The sequence below is a fragment of the Atta cephalotes genome (genome assembly GCF_000143395.1).
Source record: "Atta cephalotes unplaced genomic scaffold scaffold00006, whole genome shotgun sequence".
Taxonomy (NCBI): Eukaryota; Metazoa; Arthropoda; class Insecta; order Hymenoptera; family Formicidae; genus Atta; species Atta cephalotes.
Genome location: NW_012130070.1, coordinates 409,944 through 422,246, shown reverse-complemented (window position 1 = coordinate 422,246; position 12,303 = coordinate 409,944).

Here is a 12,303-nt window from a genome sequence, read left to right as displayed (position 1 = left end):
AACGTTAGTAACTTAGTACTTAATACCTTAGGTAACTTACTAATTANACCTATACTATCATCAGTCATCATCTATCGATCATCATCATCATCGATCATCGATCATCATCATCATCATCATCATCATCATCATCATCATCATCATCATCATCATCATCATCATCATCATCATCATCATCATCATCATCATCATCATCATCATCATCATCATCATCATCATCATCATCATCATCATCATCATCATCATCATCATCATCATTGTCTTCAGATTTTTTCTTTTCTTAATATTCTTCACAATATTGACTTCTTTCCTAATTGATTGAGATTCCTCATCAGCAGTGTTTCCGACAATCTGTTTCAGAGATTTGATGATTGGTTTAAAATGCCTCTTCAACGCTACTTCATCTATTTTAATGTTTTCAAAACGCGATACTTTTTACGAATCGAATCACTGGTTTTCACAATCTGCTACCCTCTCACGAACCTTCAGCTCCTTGCTGTTATCCATGTTGTACTCGAGAGGGAATATTGCATACCGACTAATAACGACTAACCAACCGTACAACGACTAACCACGGTATCGCATATTAATTAAATGCATTTTTGTAATCCATGTGTGAGCGCACTATCTTCGTCTATCATTACGAATCCATACTTTTGCTGCCAACAGCAGCGACACAATTCGTATAAATTCTCGTAAGACGTCGGTGTTATAATACATGGTCATTGTATACATGGTACAGATTGGTACTATTCTGTTTTTTTTAACAGGATCAATAGATTTGTTTATTATCACATATATATGGTCATTATTACATATAAGATGTTTCAATATCTTTGCGTACGTCTGACAGAGATAGAAACAATCGACATTCGCAACCCATCGCAAAGTACTCTCTGATCGTGTCTTATTTATCACATGCCACATCGTCAAAGATAAAAATGAAATTTGGAAGTACCTCGTTCGGAGAAAATGACATCGCTTATTGGAGAATGTAAAATAACTAATTTCTTCAATCGGAACTAATAAATTCTCCATAAATATCGATATATTATATATTTTGGCTATTGCAATGATTTCAAGTACACGTTCTCGAAGCGTACATGCGAACTTTCCTTTATACTTATCAGCACGTTTGTTTTATGCAGTTTGATGGATCACAGATAATATTACGTATAGAAATTAGCAGCATTTCTTTTTCAGTCTGTACTTTGTTCGACATTAGTCACATTGATTATTTGCGATTGTTGCACGAACCTCATATCTTTACCCCTCCATTACATTATATAATCTGAAAAATTGCATCGAAAGCGGATCTATTTATAGAAGCGCGTATAGCGAAACTGCTCAGTATTAAAAATGTTTCTTATCGTGTCGGACAATTGCGACATATATAGCTTAACTGTCAAAGAGATGGAATATGTATATCGAAAATTATTTTGCTACATTTAAGAATTACATAGATCAACTGGGACAGATTGCCCGAGCATACAAAAGTTGATTCAGAGATTCAGCAACATCGTCAGTACTTGATACCATAATTTGCCTTGTCATCGATCGCATATCGATCGTTTGTTTAAAAATTGTAGTAAATGTCAGCAACAAAAGGCCGTGACTTTTTAAATTTCGCGATAAACGCACTTCCATTCGAATTGCATATCCTCGGTTATCAATTTTGTGATCCAGGAACGCACTTAGAAAAGCCATTATATAGAGGCGATCGAGGTATTAATCTATTGAACGCGGCATGTCGTGATTACGACATAGCTTATTCGTGGAGCAAAGATCTCACGAAACGACAAAATATTCGTGAAAGAGGCGTGGAGACGCATTCCTGCAAAAAATTTAACTCTCGGAGAGAGAGCTGCTGCTACAACTATTTGGACGGCTAGGAAAATCAAGACGAAAATCGATATAGGTTTGAAAATGAAGAAGAAGTCAAAAGCGAATATTTCCGATAGCAAAACACAGCGGTATCATATCTATTCTACTGCTAGGAATCATTGGTTCGTTGCTCGGCGGCGCGGCAGGAGTCACAAAAGTTATAAACAAAGTTATAAACAAAGCCATGCAACGTCAATTGGAAGAACTGAAACGACACAATCGCGTTATGGAAAATCATGGAGTTTACCTCGCTCCGTACAAACATGACAAGGAGTCTCAACGGAAAAAATTTTTAAAAATAAAAAAAATTCAAAAGAAACGATAAAAATGCCAAAGAATATAACTATCAACGTGCAACTGCAATAACTGGCAAAACGCACATTCCAGATTTATTCCATCCATTTTAGAAGTATTTTTATGCGTACTACATTATCAACAGAGGAAGTATATCGAAAACGATATTACAAATTTGGGTGATGCCGAAGGAGTAGGTATTCATTGGGTGCGTAGCGAAGCGGGGAGATCGTGCTGTGTACTTTGACAGTTTCAGCCGAAGGAATTGGTACGCTACTTGAACGATGCAAATTGAGTATAATCGCACGTCTTATCAACGTTACAATCATAACTGTGGACAACTGTGTCTACAGATAGTTAACAATTAATTTAAGAACTGACATTGCATTATTTCAACATTGTATTCATTCACTAAACATGTCACTTACATTTATGCTGACTGGTAAGAGTAGCATCTTCGTGGCCTGCTACTTTCCGGCCATAGATTTGAGCGACGACGATTACGAGCTCAGTCTGACGAACTTCGAAACTTATCATACGATATTTAATGAAAATTCATTGAATAATAAATTTTATTTTGACGAAGACAACAAGGAAATTGTCATTTTCAAAAGATCGAAGTACGTGACATAAACAAGTCTCTAGATGTGCAATTTTACAATCTCATTTCAATGATATTGCAAGAGAGAAAACGCTTCGCAAAGAAGATGAAGAATACCTGTTGACTATTTTCGCTAATAACAATATAATGAAGATAATGTGCACTTATCGAGTAAATTTCATCAAACCTCACAACAATCGCTATTAGGATTTTCATCGAATCGCGTATTGGAATTACGTGGCATGAATTGGACGTATGATAAATATCATCAATGTAAATATATTGAATACAACGTGACTGCGTATAGCAACGACAAGTATGTGCACGTGATACACGAGTTTCTGTCGAGCGTGCCGCCACTATATTGTAATATAGAATAAGATATTGGAAAGACCGATACAGATCATTTACTTCTTGATCATCGGACAGAGCATTTTGGATCTGACGTTTCGCATTGTGAAAAAAATAGACGATTCCTTAATTTTTGCTGAGAAGAGATCACAGTTAGATTGCATATACGGAGACGACAGCGATAAAGTAATACGACAACAATAAGGTGAGATGTTTGTTTTGAATGAACAGACGAAACAGACAAGAGACATATTTTTTGCCGAAGAAGAACAACACCGATCAAAAAATTTCGACCTGTAGAAAGAAATTTATTGCGTCGAACGTTAAATTTTTACAATTATTGGGCTTTGTCGTACGAAATATCTGAGATGGCTGATACCTTGAATGGAGGCGAACCGATCTTTGACGACCGCATTTTCAAATTCGAATTTCACACGTATAATCCGTATGTTAATACAACATTTGGACATAATGATAAGGATATACAACAGCAAGATTTATACATGTTATTGTATGAAAGCATTCTCTATGTCGAAGATAGATTGACTTCAAAGGAAAAAAATGTATAAAACCGACTAAAGCTTGGATGTAATTTCGTGGCGTTCATGTTCGATGAAATTCGATACGATTGATCGTAGCAGAAATGGAATGATTAGTCTTATGTGATGTTTTCTAATGAAGTCTCATATAATTTGTATAATGCGAGAATTCTCGATTCTAATGATACTGCGAAAAGTGTATTGTCTAATGACAAACGACGGATACTTTTTATGTGCCGCTGAGCATGTTGTTTGGCTTTTGCGAAAATTATAAACATGATAATTAACGCTCATCACGAATTGATTTTGGTACGAGCGCATAATAATTACATAGTGGGAGGTCCAGCAACAAAGCCGAATTATTCAAAGTACAATGCCTTACGTTGCGTCGAATGAAGTTAAACTATCTATGCTACGAGCCTTGGAAAGTGGATGATATCTAAGTATGAGTTTCCATTCCTGAGAATTGTACGAGTATCCCTTATTGCCGAGTACAACGAAGCATTCCATCAAGACTGCGACTTAATTTGAAAAACCTATGTTTACAAACTGATAAAAAAATCATGATAGCACGTAAAACTTACTTCGACAGCTGTAAATTAATCAAAAACTTTATCTAAACCTTGAATTTTTTTTATCTGTATGATGATATCTGAATCTAAACTTTGACAAAAATAAAACGCAAAATCGCTATTTTGTATGATATGTATGTACATTTCCGCACGTCTTACTATCAAATCCCTCGTGAAAGAAATGAATCGTCATTCCAATTAAACTCTCTTTTGAGAAGTTATACTCTAATAACTATTGACTGCTCGCGTCAAAACGAGTCAAGAATGGTACCGTCGATTAGAATTTGAATTCAAAGAGAATATATCTACGAATAGTAGGATATATAAGAAGATTCTGGACCACTATGTGTTAGTGCGTATACATATGCGGTATGTGTGCGTGTGTGCGTGCGTGTGCGTGTGCGAGGGGTCAAGGAGGGGGAAGGCTCACAGACGTTAGAGTCCCGCGGCGCAGAGAATGACGTCGCAGGGAAGAGTTAACGGGAAAGGGAAAAGCGCATCACCGGGGAAAGGAGGTTTGTTCCTTCTCTCTCTCTCCAACCTTCTTATCTTCTTTCATCCGTTGTAAAATACCGTTGTAGAATTTTTCTCTGTCCCACCTGTTGCGGTCCTATTATTCACGCTCTCTCTTCCTCCCGTTGCATTCTCTTTTTCTTTTAAGATTTAATTTCATTAAATAGGTACGATATTTATGAAATATGACCTAGCAATTATAATAATATTTTTATTAATGTAATTAAAAAAGAGTCAAGCGCGTTTTCTTATCAACTAGTTTAATACTCATTGAATCATGTTACTAAATCATTATTATTAACTAATTCTTAATTATAAGGAAAGAAAAGGGAAAGAAATTAAAACATATTATATATTTAAAAAAAAATCTCGTATTTTATTTTTAAACTTAATACATTTCTTTTTGATGTTGCGACCACCAATTATATATTTTAAATACATTCTGTAACAATTCTTAACATGATTTCCACACGCACGATATTAATAATATTCAGATTTCGTAAAGAATCTATATCTTCGTAATCAGTATCGAAGATCTCAATGGTCAAGTTGTTGCAATCGAGTATATCAGCCAGCCATTGGCATTTTCTATGTCCCTTAACGTATACGAGAGACTTATTATCATCATTCTCTTCCGCATCAATTACAGCTATCGTAATCAAGCTGTATGGTATCATCCCATCTTCCCATTGCAATTCATGGTGATAAGCACTCAATCAAGAAGCGCAATACTTTTCTGATTTTGTCAGAAAAAAAGAAATTTCATGACATGGGGCATGTAAAAATGAGAGAGAATGGCTCCTTTTCTCAACACCGCCACTTCCTTCACGACAAATTTCTTTCCAACGATAAATCCTTACAGATCCAGAATGTTGGTATAGTCATGGTGAATGAGTTTTCGAGACTGTGCTCGAGTCCAAAAATCTTGGCTTTTTATCCATTATATTGAAAAGAGGGAATAGATTATTTTTCTTTTTGGTGACGATAATTTACATAATCTTGCGTACTACGTTACGACAATGGACTGTATTCAATCACGCGGTCATGTATGATAAGATAATAGGCGGCAGTATTCACTGTATATTTTCTTTGAATTCAAATTCTAACACACATCCATGATATCACTCTTGATGCAACTCGTTTTGTCACGAACAGTGTCAATGATTACTAGAGGAAAGAGAGATTCCTAAAAGAACCTGTCTTGAATCACGTTTCTACTTTCTACTTTCTTTTGAAATTTGATAGTAAGATGTATGGAAACGGCAAACATATCGTATAAAATAGCGGTTCTGCGTTTGTCGAAGTCCAGATCATCGTATGGAAAAAATTCAGAGTTCAGATAGAGTTTCACGTTGATTAATTTACAATTGTCGAAATAAGTTTTATGTGTTATTTTTTCTATTAGTCTGCAGAATAAAGATAACATATCGCGGCTTCTCGAGCTGAGTAGCCATCTTGATAGTCCACAAGTGCTCCGTCGTGCTCGGCAATAGAAAATACTCGTACAGTTCCCATGAACGGAAACTCATATTCAGATATCGTCCGCTCTCCAAGGCACACAGCATAGATAGTTTATTGACTTCATTTAATGTAATATAAGATATTCGCCACTATATCTTGAGCAATTCAAGTTTCGGCTCTGTCGTTGGATCTCCCACAATGTTGTTATCATTGCGCGCTCGTATCAAAATCAATTCAATTGACGAGCGTTAATCTCACTACATGTTTATAATCTTCGCCCAACAACATGCTCAACGTAACATACGTACATACGTAAAAATTAAAGTATCCATCACGTGTTATTAATCTTTTCACAGTCTGATCAAATATCGGAAATCCGGCATCGACTCAGTATCATTGAGTTCATATCAAATTTCGTCAAACATGAACGACATGCATTATTTCCAAGCGTTGGTTGCATTTTCTTCATTTGACATCAATCTTCCTTCGATGTTGAGAATACTTTCACATGATAGCGTGTATAAATCCTGCTGCTGTATGGGTATCCTTATCTTATCGCTATGTCTATACATACGTGTACGGTGTTGACGTACGGATTGTACGTGCGAGTCTCAATCCTGACGATGCGATCGTCAAAGATTAGCTCTTCTCCAATATTCAAGATATCAGTCATCTCAGATATTTCGTATTATAAAACCCAAGGATTGTAAAAACTTAACATTTGATGCAACGAATTTCTTTCTATCGACGATCGAATGTTTTTGATCGCTGTCGTCCCTCTGATAAAAATGTCTCTAATCTGTTTTGCTTGTTCGTTCAAAACAAGCATATCACTTTATCATTGTCGTCTCCGTATATGTAATCTAACGGTGATCCGCGAAAATTGAGCAATCGTACATCTTAATCCATAACGCGAATTGTCAGATCTGTAACACTCCGTATGATTATCAGAAGGTAAATGAACCGTGTCGGACTTTCCGATATCTTATATTCTGGTGACACGCTCGGCGAAAATTCATGTATCGTATGCACGGATTTATCGTTGCTGTATGCGCCCGCGGTCACATTGCATTCAGTACGAATGATATTTACGTTAATGATATTATATTTCTAATTTAATATGTCTAATTCGTGCCACTGTTGCGGCTCCAGCACACGATTCGATGAAAATCCCAACAATGATCCAATATTCTGTGATTTGATGAAATTTACTCGATAAGCACATTTGCTCTCCCTCTTCATTGTATTGTTATTAGTATAGTCAATGAGTACTCTTCATCCTCTTTACGAAACGTTTTCTCTTTCGTAATATTATTAAAATTGTAGAATTGCACGTTTTAGATACTTATTTATATCATGTATTTCGTACGATCCTTCGGGAATGACAATTTCTTTGCCATCTTCGTCAAAATAGAATTTATTATTAGACGAATTTATATTAGATATCGTTTCAAAATCCATCAGACCGAGTTCGTAATCGCCATCACTCAAATCTACGGCCGAAAAGTAACAGGCCGCGAGGATGCTCTACTCTTATCAATAAGCGTAAGTGTCAGTAACATGTTTGAATGAATACTGAGTTGAAAGAATGCAATGTCAATTCTTAAATTGATCAATCATCTGTAAAAATTGTAGACACAGTTGTCCATAGTTATTTTGATCGTAACGTTAAGGCATACGATTATACTCAATTTGCGTTACACCCAAATATCGCATCAATTCCTTCAGCGATCGAAAATTGCCGAAACTGTCAAAGTAAACAACACGATCTCCCCGCTTCGCGTACGCTATCCAATGAGTACTTAATCCATCAGCATTATCCAAATTTACTGCTCTCGTTTCGATATACTTCCCCTGTTGGTAAGCTAGTATGTATAAAAATACCTCTAAAATATGGAATATGCATACGTTTTGCCAATTGTTGCAGTTGGTAGTTATACCCTTTGGCACTTTTATCATTTCTTTGAATTTTTTTTTCATCTTTCTAATCTTTTTCGTTGAGACTCCTTGTCTATACTTGTACGGAGTGAGATAAACTCCATGACCTTCCATGATGCAATTATGATGTTTCAGTTCATCCAACTGACCGTTGCGCGGCTTTATTATCGTTTATAGCTTTTGCTACTTCTGCCATGCCACCGACCAACGAGCCGATAGCTAGAACGACTCCCAATAGTGGTAGAATAGATATGATGCCCTCACGTTTTGCTGTAATATTCATTTTTTCGTCAGCTTTTTCTTCGTTTCCAAACCCATACCAATTTTTGTTTTGACTTTCATAATCGCCCAAACAGTTGTGGCAGCAGCTCTCTCTCCAAGAGTCGAATCTTTCGCGGTAATCCGTTTCCGCGCCTCCTCAGCGAGTATTTTGTCAACTACGTCTCGTTTCGTGAGATCTTTGCTCCGCGAATAAGCTATGTCATGATCATGACACGCTGCGTTCAACGGATTAATGCCTCGATCGCCTCTAGCTAATCGCTTTTTTAAATGCGTTCCTGAATCACAAAATTGATATCCGGAGATATGCAACTCGATTGGAAGTGCGTTTATTGTGTGATTTAAAAAACTGCAGCCTTTTTTTGTTGACATTAGCTACAATTTTTTATAAATGGCGCTGGACCCAGATATGCGATCGATGGCTGCGCAAATTATAATGTTTCAAGACCGACGATGTTGCTGAATCAGCCTTTATATGCTCGGGTAATCTAATCGGGTAAATCCACAGTTGAGTCTATGTAATTCTTCTCTCGTAGTAAAATAATTTTCGGTATATATATTCCAACTCTTTGGCGGTTAAATTATGTGTATTACAGTTGTCCGACATGATAAGAAGCATTTTGAATACTGATCGATTTCGCTTTGCGCGCTTCTATAAATAGATTTTTCCTCGATCTGTTTTTCAATTTGTATCAGTGTCATGAAAGGAGAAGATATGAAGTTTGTGTGACAATCACAAACGATCAAAATGATTAATGTCGACAATAAAGTACAGACTGAAAAAGAAGTACGCAAGGAAACATGCTACCGATTTCTATATGCGATATCATCTACGGTTCATCGAACTGTGGTAAAACAAACAAAACAAAAATGTGTTGATAAATTTGCTGGAAAGTCCACATGGCTTACGCTTCGAGAATGTGTACTCGAAGTCGTGCAATAACCAAAATATCGATATTTGGAGAATTTATTGACATCGATTGAAGAAATCGGAAATTATTTTACATTTTTCAATAGCGATGTAATTCCAAATGAAGCGCTTCCAATTTCCATTTTCTTCAATGATGTGGCATGCGACAAACAAGATGTGATCAGAGAATACTTTACGATGGGCCTGCTTCTATCTATGTCAAACGTATGCAAAGATACCAAAGCATCTCATACGCGATAATGCAAATTTGTTGATCCTGTTCAAACAAGATGATACCAATCTGAAACATGTATATAATGACCACGTCAACACCGACATGTCTTACGAGGATTTGTGCGAACTGTATTGTTGCTGTTGACAACAAAAGTATGGATAGTAATAGATAGAGGCAGTGCGTTTACGAATGGGCGATACAGAAAAGAATTTAATGAGTTTGCGACAATTTAATGTGGTTAGTAGTTATCAATACGTCCTCCTCCTTCAAGTGCAACTACGAAATGTTCTCCTCCTTCAAGTGTAACATGGATAACAGCAAAGAGCTCAAGTATCGCGAGAGGAGCGAACAAATTGCAAAAAAACTGATTCGATTCATAAAAAGTATCATGCTTTAAAAACCGGTAAAATAGAGAAAGATATAACGTTGGAGAAACACTTTAAACCTATCGTAGAACCTTTAAAACTGATTATCGAAAACACTGCTGACGAGGAATCTCAACCGATTAAGAAAGAAGCTAATGTTGCGAAGGATAGAAATATTAAGAAAAAAAAACCAGAAGAAAATGAAAAAGACGATGATGAACATGATGATGATGATGATGATGATAGCGATAGTTTCAGGATGGATAATTTATGGCTTCAATTAACACGTCGTCTAAAAAAAGGCAACGTATACAATAAGCGAACATTACGTCGGATTCCAATTATGCATTACCTGAATCACACAAATTATCATACGAATTGTTATACGTTCACACGTTTCATCAGCCGAAAACGTTTATGAAACGCTCAATGAGTCGCTTGAAACGTTAGTTAAACAATCATTGCAAATGCGACAAGTGAAGAGTTGCATAATCAATTGAGACCACTTGGACAAAAATACATAAACATGCATCTCGGTGATGACAGAGAAAAGATGATCGATCACGTTTATACCTCAGTAAGAACGGTACGATACTCGGTGATACAAACAGTTCGATATAGACACGAATGATTTTGTGATCGTAGATGGAATAAAGTACGCCTGGGTATGAATTAATGTATGAATTAATTTTCAAAAGAATTCCCGATGACATTACCCGACTATTTACATTTAGAGAATTACATGATCAACTAACATATAAAAGTATATTATTAACAACGAATGCTCATAGGCGCAGTCATAAAACGGATAATCCAATATTGGGTAATAAATATAAGAATATAATATAAGAATATAATAGCATATAAATATAAGAATATAATAGCACCCTTGGTGTCAGGTAAAAGTATTGGAAAAGATATAATACCACACACCTTAACCTTAAATGACAATAAAATCGATTATGTTCATTGGGTCGATCTTAACGAGCTAGTGGATCGTCTTCGATTGCTTGAGGCCTCGCGTTAGGCAAGTCACAATGCCCACGATAACGAAATATTATCTATTACTGAGGAGCTTCGTAAAGCTAACTTGATTATAAATTGAGAATCATTTTTAGTCGACATCGAAATATAAATCAACAACGTTTATGTCAGATCTTTGTAATATTTTGCGTATTACCACAATAAAAAAATAAAACATGTCTGAAAAGAAAAATCTCGAAAAGTGGCGACTGGTGAAAGAACTTTACGATCCGGTGAAAAAAAATTTTCCACGCATCATAGTTTACGACTACGATGACCTGTGGCAGGCTGATGTGATTGAGATGCGCCCTTACATACGATTCAACAAAGGTTACCAATATATTCTTACCGTTATCAATGTGTTGAGTAAGTACGCATGGACTGTACCGCTCAAAACAAAAAATAAATGAGATGGCTACAACAATCGCAAAGATAATTCGAGATGATAGATGTCCGAAAAATTTGCAAATCGATATCGAAAAAGAATTTTACAATGCAAATGTACAAATACTTTTGAAAAAACACAATATAAATCATTATTCAACATATTCCGTAATGAAGGCGTCAGTCGTCGAATGATTCAATCGTACATTGAAAAATGATATGTAGAAACAATTTACGCACAATGGAAATTATAAATGGACTTGCTACCATGTCTAGTATCGGAGTACAACGCGCGAAAGCATCGAACTATTAGTATGCGACCTATCGATGTGACTTCTACGATCGCTAGTCCTACTCCGACAAACTCTTAAACACTGTGTATAGTAGCGTAAAGGCTGTCGCACTCTCGCGATTCAAAGTTGGTAACTCGGTACGTGTGATTAAATTCAAGACGATCTTTGAGAAAGGTTACACTCCAAATGAGACCAAATATTATTTATATGAGACATGGATGTGTTTAGAATCATCAAAGTACAGAGAACTAATCCTGTCACATATTTTCTGGAAGATTACTGCGGAAAACTGGTCGCTAGAAGATTTTATGAGTATGAGTTGCATCGCGTTGCTAATCCCGACATATATCTAGTTGAAAAGGTGTTGTAAAAAAGGAGACAAGATTTATGTGAAATAGCTGGGATTTGATAACACACAATTTTTGGATACACAAGGATAATGTGTTATAAAAAAAATAAAATTTATTATAAAATTTATTACAAATTGTTTAATTATTTTTTCCCTATATAAATATATTATACACATATTATACACATGTACATTCATACATACATACATACATACATACATACATATGTTTATACACACATTCATGCATATACGTTTATACATACGTGTATACATACGTATGTACATAGTTATATGTTATACATACTATAC